This window comes from Camelus bactrianus, chromosome 2 (genome assembly GCF_048773025.1).
Source record: "Camelus bactrianus isolate YW-2024 breed Bactrian camel chromosome 2, ASM4877302v1, whole genome shotgun sequence".
Classification (NCBI taxonomy): domain Eukaryota; kingdom Metazoa; phylum Chordata; class Mammalia; order Artiodactyla; family Camelidae; genus Camelus; species Camelus bactrianus.
In genome coordinates, this window is record NC_133540.1 from 76,505,226 (window position 1) to 76,521,353 (window position 16,128).

Genomic DNA, 16,128 nt, shown 5'->3' on the forward strand with positions numbered 1-16,128 from the left:
TGCTTCTTACTTTTTGAGAGGTTTACATTTTCAAAAACTCTATTCTAAGCTTGTCTCTTCATCAATCTTCTTTCCTTTTAAGTATTTCAAATGTCATTTCTATTCTTTTAAAGAGGGCCTTAAATTTCCTGGGACATTTTAGTCCTATTCATTTCTATTAACTGATAAAGTTTATAAATATAACACAAATATATGTTCACCTCCTCAAACCTGCCTGTTCTAACTTCATCATCAATTGCCATGTTTGACTCCTCCTTCTACTAATGACACTAGTTAGTTACCAAATGCTATAAATTCTATCCAAACCCTTAAAGCCATACTGTATAAAACCACCTGTTTCTAATAATCACACATTATGGGTGCTTTTTAAACCCACCTTTAATCTTCTCCTGAGTTACTTCTGTCTGCACATAGAAAATATATTTAGCTTGGAGATAAAATTAAAAATTAAAATGACTATTAGTTAAGTTATATTTCTCTTAGAGTTTACTACTCCAATTTAAATTGCTTATTTAAAATTTTGAGTCCTGTTTTCCTTCTTAGATCTCTTGAGGCAGAATCTCTTACGGAGGAACTTGGAAAGCTACACGTTCTACAGTCGCGTTCTTCAGGTGATTCTCATGAATGATGACCTTTGAAGGCTAAGATTAGTGTTCGAAACTCTGCTCATTGAAATCACCAGGAGGGCTAGTTAGAAAGGCAGATTGCCACGTCCCACTGTGAGAAAGTCTTACTCAGGAAGTCTCGCGATAACTCTGTGAATACATAACCCAGGTTATTGCGGCGTAGTGTGTTGCAAGCCTAACTTCTGGGATCCTTTGCCTGCGGGATTGACTCCATATTTTGAAGGTAAATGTTTAATTTTTCAATCTGCTTAATCTCAAGCATGTCAGTTCTATGTTCGAACATTGACATTTATTCAATACAGTCGAATGTTAGAGCTCTTTTTTAGGATTCAAAAATCTTTGTAATCTCTGATTCAAAGCAGGATTGTCTTGTCTACTACTGTTGATCTTACGTAAGTTCCTTCTGTTCTGGTTAAAACAGATTTCTCCCCTTTGTTCTTATTTAAAATGTTTTGGAGTTATTCTATCAGGTGAAATATATAAGCAATGTGTTTTAGCCCCCAAAACTGAGAATCTGATTAGTTGCACTAAATGTACTTACTAATTTTGGCAGAAGTTACCTCTTCAACTTATTAAATCATCTCATGTACAGTCTATTTCTGATTTTTGTACTTATATATAATATCAGTGTTTTTTCTGGGTTTTGTTGCATTGATCTTGTACATTTCTTCTGTTTGTATTTAGAAACAAAAAGTAATTCTATCTCCAATGAAAGAGATTTGCTTATCACATTTTTAAACTGATTAATTCAGACATAGGAAGTCGCTTTTCCCCACATACTTACCATAAAACTAACCACTACACAGATATCTTTTAATACTTGTAATAATTGTTTTTTTTTCAGTATGCACTTTTCTTTTCTTCATCCCATTACATTAGAAATCTTCAGAGTGATTTTGAGAGTGTTGATAGCAGATATCAACTGACATGTTCTCTTTAGTTACAATAGCAACACCTGAAACTTAATAATGCTACTGTATGCCAAGGTATTGCAAGCTGTATTCACCTGTACTCACTTCACCTGTATTCTTTCTTTTAATTCTCTCAAGAATACTATGAGGGAACTGAAGCACAGAATGTTAAATAATTTACCCAAAACACGAAAGCTAGGAAATGGGGGAGCCACATTTGAGCCCAGTTAAGTTTGCTCCTTAGTTTAATGTTTGCTACTGATCATGGTGGGTTTTCCTTATTATAGGACAAGTTCCTTTCATAATTTTTTTATTCAGAAATTCTTACGTATTATTGAAATGTAAGTTATTTTTGTAAATGTGTTGATATATTAGTTTTCTCCATTGAGCTATTCATGTAAAAATGCATGGTAATTTATATCCTAATTTTGAAAATTCCTACATTTCTGGGATGAAGAGAGACTTGGCCGTGGTGTATTATTTTTCAAATTCATACCTGTATTTGATCTCCTCCTGGTTTACTAAAACTTTGGCATCTTTATACATGGATAAGAGTCTGTATTTTCATGCTTATAAGTTGTTAATAATGAGTATTGCTTGCTTCATAATTTAGTAAGCTTTCTTTTTCTCTACATTAGTTTGAATACTACAGAATTATGTGATTCAATTTTTAATTTTAAATATAGCCTATAACTGTAAAACTGTATTACCATGGTATTTTTATGAACAAATCTTTGACAACCCCTTCAGTTTCTTTGGTTGTGTGGTCAAGTATACACTAGGTTAAAAAAAAAAAAAAAGTCAATTTTAAGCTTTTCTTAAAAACACAATCCAAAAAGTTAATGGAGAAATGGAAGTATTTTTTGTTGTTATCTAATCAGTGCCTTATAAGGGATAAGAAGGTGTGTATAAAACAATACTGCATACTATGCAAAAACTTTAAAACTCTCGACTTAGCAATGAAATAAACAGAATAGAAGATCAAATTTTTGAGTTGGAAGATTAGTTGATAGTTTCTGAGAATACATTACAAAATTATAAATGAATGGAAAGTTTGTAAGTTTACAAACAAAATGAGAAGTTTAAAGATGTCATTGGTAAAGCCAGCAATTTTAATAATCCATCTCTTTGGATCTCTAAATAGAGAGAAGTGAAAACACTAACAAAGATATAGAATCAATGAAATGGTAAAGATAATTTCCCACAGCTGAAAAAAACCTTAGCATTTGGATTTAAAGAGCCCAACAATAAGTACAATTAATAAAAATTATTTCTATTCAGACATTTCCTTTGAAATATTTTTTTAGTCTAGGGGTATGGAGAAAATACTAAACCTTCTAGCATAAATAAGCAGATTTCTTACATAGAAGGAGAATTTTACTGGCATTATACTTTATAATGAAAGCACTTTTTGACCTTACACTTTTGTAAGTGATTAAAGAATCATTTAATTATGAAAGTAAAATAAGAGTTTTTGTTTAATATTTATAGTGATAAACTGAATAGAATTTAAAACATAACTGCTACAGAAAAATAACATTTTCAAACTTGGATTTGAAAATAGCAGAAAACTAGAAGAATAAAACAATAGGTGAAATTTATTTTGAATATACATGTAAATAGTCTGTGTGAAATATTTTCAAATTAAATTCATTGCTATTTTAAAAGAATATTATATCTTAATGAGAAATTTGGGATTGTAAAATTAGGTCTACTCTGGGAAATCTATTCACTATATTAGACCAGCAGAAAAAATATATATAGTTTTGATAAACACAATCATTCATTGTAAAGCTTGGCAAGCTAAGAAAAGAACAGAAGTCATTATAAGAATGTCAGATATAGCCTCAGTATCCAATATAAATATTAAACTTCATTGGTAAAATGATAGAAATATTCTAATTAAATTTCAAGACAACACAAAGATATAAGCCATCAGTGCAACCTTTCAATTCTTTTCATTTGATAAGTGGTTTTGGAAAAATAGCAGCAGAATTCTAACCTACACTACACTCAAGAAAAATAAACGATTGAATGTGTACATATTTGTCTGTAAATTTACAACAAATGTCTGAAAAAAGCTGACCAAATTATTAACTCCAGTGACTTCCACAGATGTGAGGAAGGCAGGTGTGGGGTGGTTTCTTTTATTCTAAATTAGTTTAATCTTTAACAACCACACATACTTCTATAACTTAAAAAGATATTATTTAACTAACCAAAGAAAAATGCTCTTTTAAAAATGCATGTGTTAAGAAGCATATACAAGCCTAAACAATAGTGTTGCTTTCTATTATTTTAACATAGACTTTCGGGAATTTTAAATCTACTTTTTCATCATGTTGTCTTATTTAAACAGAAAATCAATCATTTTACACTAACTCACGTTAACTGTTTCTGGGTTCTATATTCTAGGAGGAACTATTAGAGTAAGTTCAATAGCCAATAGAAAATCTTTGTGCATTTTCATCTAGCTAATGGAAGGAAAAGCACACGTATTTGTGTATGTATAAATAATAAAAATGTTATTAAATGTAAATTATATATAATATAAAATATGAAACATTTAAAATTTAAGTAGAATGGAATATTAATCTTATTGAATTAAATTACAGGGTGAAAACTGTATAAGGGATGGAAAGAAAAAATGAAATATATAATTCTCAGTACTTTTATAAATATGAGTTTTGGAAAAACTAAACTTGACACAACAGTAAAATAAAGTAGTGGAGGAAAAAATATACAAATACCAAAGATTATTTTATCTCTCACTAAAAAGCATAAAAATCTCTTAAAATTCCGCTAAATTGGCTGTGTCAGATCACCATCCATAAGAAAAATAAACCAGTGCCTTACAGTTTCAGAAATAGGAATTTTTTTAGAGATAAAATATTTCTAAATGTTTGATTTCATTTTAACACTTTCATAGAAGTATTTACCAAACTTGCCTTGATAATGAGAATCATTTGGGGCATTGGTTAAATATATAGCTTTGCAGATTCCCTCTTACATGTGATTTATGAGGCCTGGGGCTTCTCCCAGATGTTTACATTTTTTAATTACCCAAGTGACTCCTATTATTAAGGAATTTTGGGAAATACTGTTTAAAGGAGGTTTTAAAATCAGTCATATGAAACAACATATGCAGGTGAAACAGTGGGGAAAAAACTGACGAAATTCAACCTTCTTTCCCCTCAATGGGAGTCAAGTTCACGTAAAACTGTCTCTAAGTTAAATGAGGCTTTAAACTTTTGGTAGACAGTGAACTTAAATCTACTTTCCTTATTCCAATGTATTTGAAGCCAAGATGTAGGAATGTTGATCTCTATTTTCTAGAATTTTACTTCAGAGTAATACTTAATTCCAAATATTCTTCTAATTATGGAAGTTAAAGATTAAAATATATACAAAAATGAGATTTTAAGCAATTTTTTATCTGATATAGAAAAACATTTCTTCTGAATTACCTCTCTTAAATATGTTAGTATTAAGATAACACTGAATTTATAGTGTTTAAAAATCAGTTTTTTTTAATTTCATAGTTTGAGTAAACTCTAAATTAGGTATTTGAATTCAATTTGTTAATATTTTGTTGAGTATGTTTGCATCTATGTTCACCCGTGCTATTGGCCTGTAAATTTTGTGTATGTGTGTTTGATGTCTTTGTTTGGTTTTGATATGACAGTGATGCTGGCCCCATAAAATGATTTTGGAAACACTTATTTCTCTGCAATTTTGTAGAATAGTTTGAGAAGAATAGGTATTAACTGTTCTCTAAATGTTCAAAAGAATTTACCTGTGAGCTGTCTGGTCCTGGACGTTGGTTTATTGGGAGTTGTTTTATTACTGATTCAATTTCATTTCTCATAATTAGTCTGCTCAGGTTTTCTGTTACTGGTTCAATCTTGGTAGATTGCATATTTCGAATAATTTGTCCATTTCTTCTAGGTTGTCCATTTTTTTCATATAGTTGTTTGTATTAATCTCTTTTGATCCCTTGTTGTTTCTGTGGTGTCAGTTATAACTTCTCCTTTTTCATTTCTCATTTATTGATTTGAACCCTCTTTTTCTTCTTGGTGAATCTGGCTAAAAATTTATCAATTTTGTTTACCTTTTCAAAAAAAACAGTCTTTGGTTTCATTGATCTTTTCTATTTTTTTAGTCTCAACTTACTTCAGTTCTGATCTTTATGACCGCTTTCCACTAACTTTGGGGTTTTTTTTCTTTTTCAAGTTACTTTAGCTGTGAAGTTAGGCAGTTTATTTGAGATTTTTTTTTTCCTCAGGTAGGCTTGTATCACTATAAACTTCCCTTTTATAACGGTTTTTGCTGTTTTCCATAGATTTTGGGTTGTTATTTTCCTTTTCATTTGTCTCAAGGTATATATTTTTATTTCTTCTTTGATTGCTTCAGGGATCTATTGGTTGTGTAGAATTATATTGTTTAGCCTCCACATGTTTGTGTTTTTTGACAGTTCTTTTGTAGTTGATGTTTACTTCTGTAGCTTTATGGTCAGAAAAGATGCTTGATATGATTTCAATTTTGATAAATTTACTGAGTTTGTGTGTGTGTGTGTAACCTAGCATGTAATCTATCCTGAAGAAATGTTTCACGTGCGCTTGAAAAGAATGTATACTGCAGCTTTTGAATGGAATGTTCTATATATCTATGAAGTTTTATTGGTCTTACGTTGTTTAAGGTGTGTTTTCTTACTGATTTTCTGTCTAGATGACCTGCCAGTTGATGTAAATAAGATGTTAACATCCCCGACTGTTACTGTGTTACTTTCAGTTTTCTCCCTTTATCTACTAATATGTGCGTTATATATTTGGGTACTTCTATGTTGGGTGTATATATATTTATTGTTTTATCATATTAGATTTATCCCTTGATCATTATGTAATATCCGTCTTTGTTTCTTCAGTCTTTGCTTTAAAGCGTATTGTGTCTGGTATAAGTGTTGCTAATCTTTCTTTTCATTTCCATGGAATACTTTATTCCCTCCCTTCAATTTCAGCCTGTGTGTATCTTTAGATCTGAAGTGAGTCTTTTATAGACAGCATATATATGGGTCTTGTTTTTGGATCCATTCAGCCATCCTCTTTTGATTGGAGCCTTGGTTAGTCTATTGATATTTCAAGTGGTAATTGATGGATATCTACTTATTGACATTTTAAAATTGATTTTGAGTTTTTTATTTCTGTTCTGTTCTTCTTGCTCTCTTGCCTTGTGATTTGATGACTATCTTTAATCTTAATTTATAATTATCTTATTTTTTTGTTTGTATTTATCACAGATTTTTAGTTTGTGGTCACCATGAGGTTTATATATAGCCATCTATATATTAACAATGTGTCTTGGGTGTGGTCCTCTTAGAGTTTATCCTATTGGGGACTCTCTGTACTTCCTAGACTTGGATGTCTCCTTTTCCCAGTTAGGAATGTTTTCAGCCATTACATCTTCAAATATGTTTTTTGCTCCTCCTTTATCTCTCTCTTCCTTCTGGGACCCCCACAATACAAATGTAAGTATACTTCATATTGTCATAAAAGTCTCTTAAACTGTTATTTACTTTTTAGTTGTTGGTTCTCTTTTCAGCTTCAGTGATTTCTACAGTTCTGTCTTCCAGCTTACTAATCTGTTGCTCTGTATCTAATCTACTATTGATTTCTTCTAGTGTATTTTTTGTTTCAGTTATTGTATTCTTCATTTGTTTTGTTCTTCATATTTTCTAATCCTTTGAAGGAATGAGACATTAGAAGTTTTTAACAATCTTCTTTTGAGTTCTTCTGAACATCTTTATAATTGTTAGAATTCTTTATCAGGTAGATTGCTTATTTCCACCTCACTTAGTTTTTCTGGTGTTTTACCTTGCTTCTTCATTTGGAACATATTTCTCTGTTACCTCATTTTGTATAATTTGCTGTTTTTATTTCTATGAATTGGGAATTTGGTTTTGTTTCATAACATTTGAGAAGTGGCCTTTTGTAGGAGATGACTTATGCATCCCAACATCACACTTGCCCCTGGTCACCAGACACATGATCTAGAGGTGCCCCCTATGGGTCCTTCTGTTGTAGTGAGTTATTTACTATGGGCAGTCTGTTTGGTGTGGCTATCCTCACTATAAGTTATTTTTGTATATCTTTGAAGAAATGAGTCCATTTCATCTAAGTTACAAATTTGTAGCCATAGAGTTGGCTTATCATATTCTCTTATTTTCTTTATAATGTCCATGGGTTCAGTCGTGTTACCCCTATCTCATTTCTAATATTGTTAATTTGTGCTTTCTCTTTTGTTTCTTGTTTGGCCTAACTAAAGTTTATCAATTTCATTGCTGTTTCAAACACCAAGCTTTAGGATTTATTGATTTTTTTCCTCTATTTTCCTATTTTCAATATCATTAATTTCTTCTTTAACTGTATTTCAAATGCTTGTCTTAGTCTTAAATAACTCTCCTTTTCCTAGTAACCTAAGATGGAAGCATAGGTTATAGATTTTTATTTTTCTAATGTTTCTATGAATATAATCTTATAATTTTTTTCTACATAGTATTTTTGCTCTATCCAATAATTCTTTATTTTTATTATTATATAATTTACTCAAATATTTTGAAATTTTTCTTGACTTTTTTGTTCTTCATGTTACATAGACATGTGTTTGATCTCCAAATAGTTGGAGGTTTTCTGCTGGTATGTCTTAATAATTTTTAGTTTAATTCTCTTGTAGTTTGAGAACATAATTTTGTATGGTTTGTAGCCTTTAAATTTATTTTTAAAGTTTTCTTGATTGAATTAATGTTGTGTTGGTTTCTGGTGTTCAGCAAACTGATTCAGTTATATATAAATATATATACTCTTTTTCATATGCATTTCCATTATGGTTTATAAAAGGATATTGAATATATTTCCCTGTGAAACACAGTAGGACCTTGCTGTCTATCTGTTCTATACATGGTAGCTTGTATCTGCTAATCCCAAACTCTTAATTTATGTGTCCTTTAAATTTCTTAAAATGTGATTTATGGCACGGAATGTGGTTCATCCTGGTGATTATTACATGTAAGTTTAAAAAGAATATATTCTTCTGTTGTTGGAAGTATTCTGTAAATGTTAATTAGATTGAGTTGATTTATTGTCTTATTCAGTCAACTATATCCTTACTGACTTTATGCCTGCTTGACATAGCAATGGCTGAAAGAGGTTTGTTGAAGTCCCAAATATAGTAGATTTATCTATCTCTTTTTCGTTCTATAGTTTTTGTTTCATCTTTTTGATGCTCTGTTCTTAGGTCCATACAGACTTAAATTGTCTTATTGGATAATTGACCTCTTTATTATTATGTAATACACTTCTTTATCTCTGATAATTTTACTTCTTGGAAATACTCTGGAAATAACGCTTTGTTTGAAATTAGAACAGCTAATTCCACTTTCTTTTGATTTGTTTATAATTATATTTTCCAACCCTTTGCTTAAAACCTAGTGAATTTGAGTGTTAATATTTATATTTGCTTGTATGTGGTATATAGTTAGGTACCTTATTTTTAATTAGTTCTGTCATTCTATCTGTTGATTGCTGCATTTAGACCATTTACTCAAAATGATAATTGATATGGTAGGATTAATATCCACTAGGTTTGTGTCTGCTTATTTGTTGCATTTGTTCATGTCTTCTTTTTCAGCCTTCCCTGGTTTAATCAAGCATTTTATATGAATTCAATTTTGCATTCTCTCTTTATATATCCACTGTAATATTATTTTCTAGTGTTTGTCATAAAGTTTCCAGTATAAATTTTTATCTAATCTAAGTGTACCCTCATATAACACTATACCACTTCATGTGTATAGAAGGTACTTGATAGTGGAGTATTCCCAATTCCTCCTTCCCCATTTTTGTGACATTGCTGTCACTCATTTCACTTATCCATATGCTAGACCACCCAATACATTGTTACTATTATTACTTTTAAAAGTTATGTCTTTGGTCAATTAAAAGAAAAATGTTTTTAGGCTATTGTGCTTGAATGTAAGGAAAGAATTGTAGTATAAAGTTAAGGACCTAAAGGAAGCAGATAAAACATTTTTAGAATTTAAAGATAGAGTTTGATATCTTTTAAAATTATTAGATAAGAGAGCTTCCTTTATTACTTGAAGTAATTAGAAGTTGTGTTTATCAAAGGACAGTAAATTAGTTTCAATTTTATTTTTGGATAGATACTGTTTTAATAGTTGGCAAAAGTGCTTTTATGAGAAGTTAACTGGGTAATGTATGGTAAAATGATAAAAGGAATTTAAATTTAAAATGTTACATTAATTTGTATATACATATATTAATGTAACATCTTTAATATGTATGTATGTAGATATAGACATATAGATAAAATTGTTTTAAAGATTAGAACTTTTCTTTAGATTCCCAATATAACATCAAGTGTCAACTTTCATAAATAATTGGTTTTCTTACTTCAGTGACTAAGTTTTAAGATTTTACATTAAAACTTCATTAGAAAGTTTATTTGAGAAGCTTAAATGCAACAAGTGTAAATAATGTTGCAGGAAATTATCAACTACCATTGCAGTGTCTATGGCAGCTGCTGTCATATTAATTCTTGATAAGCATATAATTAAGTGGTGTCACCACTGTATCAATTAGAAATAAGACAAGATGGTTCAACACTTGGAAAATACATGCATACTCACATAGAAAGCATACGGTTAACTTCCTTGTGGTGACTTGCTGCCAGATATTTAGCTAGAGTCATATTGTGGAGTTAAGACCTCAAGAGCACAAGACATTAAAGAGTTCTCTACTCAGCACATTGGAAAGCATAATTATCACCAAGCCTTTGCTATTAAAACATCATCAAATTATGTTTATAGAACATTATTCACTGAGAACTTCATATCTATTTCCCAACAATGAGCTTGACTATATTAGTGCATTGGGAATGTTAGTATTGACTTCTTCAAACTAATAAAAAGCCAATGTAATAAATTATGACTACAGAGTGAAAAAAATAACCCTTACTGGCCATATGATGTTAATATAGCTGTAGAAGATTTCCTCTCTACTCAGCGGTAGATGCTGGACCACATACTGTGAGGGAAGTATAGATAGGAATTCCTTTATAGAATAAAACAGCACTAAAAAAAAATAGAAATACATGAAATCCCTTCTTTTTTTCCAAATGTTTCTTTTTAGTAAGTATTTACACAAATCTCTAATAATTAAGTATCTTTAGAAAATATAATGATTATCAAAATACTGACTAATAATACATTTTCTCTGTGTCAGTCTTTGTGCCATTGACTTATTTAGTTACTGCAGCAAACCTTTAAGGAATGTATAAATGATCCCTCTCCATGTTGTCAAAAGATGAGAATACTGAGGCTTGGGGTAAATAAATCACTTGACTACGGTAGAATTCCTGCAAGTGGAAAAGCCAAGTTTGCCTTATCTTTTGGGATTTTAAATTTATTTTGTTACCTTTCTTTATTGGAGAGTATCCTGGAATATTTGATTATTGTATTTATTTGGCTGTGGTTCTCTCTTACTCATTTAACTAAACGACAGAGAAATAAATTTGCAGAAGACTGTTAACGTTTAGGCCACTAACTTCTTAACTGTATTGTGTTACAATTTCATTTACCTGAGGTAGAGGGTAAACAGGAAAGCTATTCATTTAGACTGAATTATGACCTCCCAAAGATATCTGTGTTCCTTGTCATGTGTAGTCACTGATGTCTCTGCTCCATTAACTTAGTGGTCAGCTAATAATCGGACAGATATTATTATACGCCTGGAATGAAAACATTTCCCAGTCTTTGTAGTCTGCAAATGTGTGTACACCTTCAACGCACAGGCAGGCAGTTTACAACTCTACTTTAGTCTTCAAGTGTTGCTTGCAGAGAGCCTCAAGGTTGGATAGAGGTGAATGCTTAGGATCTTATGTCTTTCCTGAGCATACACAGGGTATGCATGTGGCTCTCTAGATTCCCAGGAATATGTCAGTTTTTCAAAGTCCATATTCCGCCAAAGCATTTCATTCCTAGTCTTTTCTTCCAAGATTCTTAGTCTTTGCCAAAATTTCTATCCACTGCCTTAGTGATTAAACTGTCTACCTGCAAATGTTTTGACAAATGTCTCACAGATAATGATTTGGTGCAAGATGAGTTCTAAATCAGGGAATATAATTACTTTCAACTGTATTTCTAAGATGGGAAGTCAGGAAAGGGACTAGTATAAGTTAACATGCTAACAAGTCTTACTGTTCTTGCAGAGATTCAGCCATTTTTCTTGAACAAGCACTTGGCAAATTGCTGCAAGCTTTTGATTAGTTTCCAGAGTTCCAAAAAAGTTGACTTTTGCAGTTTTTGCTAATTTTTTCATTGCCTCTATGGAGAGGCAGATATTTGCATTCCCTCACTCTGCCATTTTTGCTGACATCCTTCATTTATTTTTTGTTTGCTTTTGTTTCTTTTTCCTACAGTTGACCCTTGAAAAATACAGGTTTGAACTGTGCAGGTCCACTTTTACTCAGATTTTTTTTTTCACCAAGTACATACTGCAGTACTACACAGTCCATGGTTGGTTGAATCTGCAGATACAGAACGACAGATATGGAGGGCCAACTGTAAAGTCATATGCAGATTTTTCTCTGTGTAGAGGGTCAGAGCCCCATAACCCCCAAGTTCATGGGTCAACTGCTGTATTAGCTCATTCTCAAATATGGCTCAAATTTTGAAAACAGAGGTGTATTGACTATTTTCTGTCCTCATTGTATTTTTGATCAATTGATGAAAGCTTTTGTCAAATTAATAACTTGTCATGTGCATCTTTCCTAACCCAGTTTCTAATGCCTAGCATTTTTTCACTTAATGTAGAAGTGCTGAATCTGTGTGTGATAGTAACATTCTCTTAATTTAAAAGTACAGTTTTTGGTGTTCTAAAATCTGCATTTCTATGAGAATCCATTCTATTTCTTTCACATTCACCACTTAACCTGTTGAATTTAATCTTTAGTTAATAAACCTTGTCCAAGTTGGAATATATTTCTAGCTATAATCCCTGACCCAGTCACCTCTTAATGCCTTTTTACTTGCCAAAACTTGAAGTCTCTGAATAAATTAAAAGAGGTGTGAATTACTGGCAGATGAAAAATTCAGTGGTCACCAGAAAAAGCAATACCACATGAGAAGATGTTTCAGGGGCATCCAACTAAATATTTGACTTTTATCTGTCTCCCTTGTTTTGTCTTTGGTTTATTTCCTTTTTATCTTTTTTTTTTTTTTTTGTAATCTCTGTTTTATTAAGAAGAGCATTCATGTGTCCTCAACTGTTTCTTTCCTTCTAGTTCCATTATTTTATGTATTTCACATAAATTTCTTGAAGATTTCATTACTAGGCTGTTTCAGATGGCACTTTTTGTTGTCTATTAGTCATTTGAGAAAGAGTAAGAGACTACTAGCCAAATGAAATTTTAACAAGTTTTTAAAATGGAAGCCGTCTGGTAAATCTGTAATTAATGTAGAGGCTGAAATTGAAAGAAAAAAGCAACAGGAAAACAACTTAGTAAAAAATTATGGTAGCTGTTCTAAAGAAAGATTCTAAGGTTGATGGATTTTAGCAACCAGGATCTTAGAAAGCAGACGTATATGAGACAAAATTTAGGGTTGTACTGATGTGATTATTTGCTGATTAATTCTAAGTAGAAGATTGAGAACCGAGGACAGTATCAAAATTATAATCTGAATAACTGAGTAAATGATGATTTTGTTGGGCAAGAGAAGAAATAAGGAATGACTAGCATGTTTCAATGGTAGAGAAGGAAATTGATGATTTTTATTCAGAACATCAGCTAGCAGAGAGAGTCTAGATCCGGAGATGGACTTGTAGTTAAAGTGTTGGTGGAAAAATAGTTTACTGAGCAAGAATGAAGACAGTGAGAAAAGAGACAGGAGGGAATTAGGAAAGTGATCTTAAATACAGAAAGGCTCAGCCTTATAGACCCATCCAAAAAAAAATTTAAAACAAGCAAAAATCCCAACACAAGTGATTAAAATACATTATACTGCTTTTGGTTTTCTCTTTGTTTTTTTCACTATAATATTTACTGTTCTGGGGTAAAATGAACAACTGTGCTATTGTGAAATAACTTTTGATATCTATAGTTGATATATCTGAATATCTTTTGTGGATATCAATTTTCTAAAATACTACTATTTTCCTCTAATTTACCTATATTCAGTTTCTTCCAGAAATGACTGGAGATGAGTTAATACCATCTATGCCCTATAATTTTCTTCATAAAACTTTTCCTTTAAGCTAAAACCCAGACCTCTTCAATTTTGTTTCAATCATCTTAAACCCTGAGAGCTGGATTTTTCTTCAGACAATTAAAAAGAAAAAAGATGATGGTTACGTTGTAGGAATATAAAGCCACACTGAAATGCAGAAGTCACAAGGTCAGGTAGGCTCAATAGCTAGTTTAGTGACTCCTCTCTTCACATTAGCCTAAAATTAAATTTGCTCTCATTTCCTTCCTTAACTGTTATGTGTTAATATACTAACCTTCTGGTAGATCAGCACATCATTGTAGAAGCTGCCAGTGTTAAACGCACGAATACTGACTCTACTGTATTTGGTTCAAAATGTGCTCCTAATACCTAACTTGTATGTCAGATTTCTGGCTTATAGATTACCCACCCTTAAAACTGTCAAATCATAAGTTTGAAAATAAGCTAAAAATTATAAGCATTTACCAATGTTTAAATGAATTTGAATGAGAAAACTAGAGCAGAATAGGAAAGTTGTAATTAATTCAAAGAACATTAATTCAGCATCTACTTTAGGTACTGCCAGACACTAAGGACACAATTGAACAAGGTCTAGGAAAAGATTAAATAATGTGAGCAGGGAATTAAAAACAATGAGAGAAGTACCATGATAAGGAAGTACGGTCTTACTAGAGCCCACCAAAGAAATACTTAGGCTGGATTTAAGTTAGTGGGGAGAATTGGTAGTCAAGAAAGAACTCCCAGAAAAAAATCATATATAAATGAGGCTTGAAGAGTCCAGTCATAAAAATGAGTAGGAACAAAATCTACCTGAAAGAAAATACTACAAGGGAAAATCAGGATGCTATAAAGTCTTGTAGATTAAAGAAATGATAACATTTAGTTTATAACAGCATGCACACTTCTTGGGGGCTGTGTGTGTGCCAGAGGACACAGAGCAGTTATTAGGAGCCCCATGCTGAGAAAGGTGGACCATCTGTGGGCAAAAATGGACCAAGCAGTAAAGTGACATGATCAGATTTAGGATTTATTATGATTATTCTGACTATGGTACCATCATACGGTATCAAATTTTTTTAAGACTTTCATTTTTCTAAAAATTAAATAGGTCAGAAATAAAATATGTCCCCTAATATTTTGATATATGGAGTAGAAGGAGCATTGAACTGGGAATCTTAAGATATATCTTAAGTCCAGTTCTGCCATATACTAAATGTAGGTTTGGCCAAGTTATTTAATATCACTTTAAATATAAATCTATAAATTAAAAATATAAAAATTTTAATAATAGTGCCCATTCACAAAGTGGTTTAAATAGCAAGTGTTTGAAAATCAATAGCTAACAAAACATTGACTATTTTTAGAAATATGACTATGAATAAAATATTTAAAATGCCTATCAAGAAAGATGAGCAATATATAGTTTCAAAAACTATAAATCTAAAGTGAAAAAGGAGAATATCTTCATATTTATGAATGAAAACTCTTGGAAGTAAAGATAATAAAGCTATTTAAATGAAATGAATTCATCAATCCTAATATATAGGTTAGAATCCATCTACTACATAAACTATAACCACTGACATTTTTCATTTATTAATTTTGTGTAACTTGTTGAAACTAGGAAGACTTCAATTACAGTTTAGATGTAGCTGTTAACATCAAATGTTTGCTTATAATGGCATTTATGTAGCAAAATTAGAATTATAATGAGATTTGTACCATAGGCATATGGTTCAAACCAATGTAACAAAAATTAAACTCATTTTTTATTTTTAAAATTAATTTTACTGTATCATAGGTACTCTGTAGTACCTTATTTTTAGAATAAGCCAGAAGATAAATAGAAAAATCGTTATGGTCATTATCACTTACTGAATACCCGAAGGACAGTAACCATATATTCTAAGTGAGGTATAAACACTTACAGTTCTTAACAACATTAAAAAAATGCAGGACAGAGTACAATAAAATGCCATTAAATAATACGGAAAATTAGGGAATAGAATAATACTTGAAGTAAAAGCGGGATGGAAAGTAAACTGAGTCCTATAGAATAAATTGAGCTTGAAATGCTTGAATGGCATCTATGAAATTTATGAGAAAATGTGTAACAGGCTTTTAGAAAGGCTGTCTGAGTTCAGGAATGGGCCGGGGCTAGAGGCATAGATTTTGGCATCAGCTACCTAAAGGTAATATTTGAAGTCTTGGGATTAAAAGAGCTTGCAAATGAAGGGAAGCCTACATTCAAAAGTTGGGAAGAGGAAAGGAGAGCAAGTGTGCAAGGTTGAAA

At 31.2% G+C, this 16,128-nt stretch overlaps 1 long non-coding RNA gene across 1 annotated transcript in view; it reads left to right on the forward strand.

Moving 5' to 3' along the window:
- Positions 1-781: 781 nt before the first annotated feature.
- LOC141579383 (uncharacterized) overlaps positions 782-16,128 on the forward strand; it is a 123,259-nt gene continuing 107,912 nt past the window's right edge. The window contains exon 1 of the long non-coding RNA XR_012510600.1: positions 782-849. This is a non-coding gene — a long non-coding RNA (uncharacterized LOC141579383). The remainder of the gene's footprint in view (positions 850-16,128) is intronic.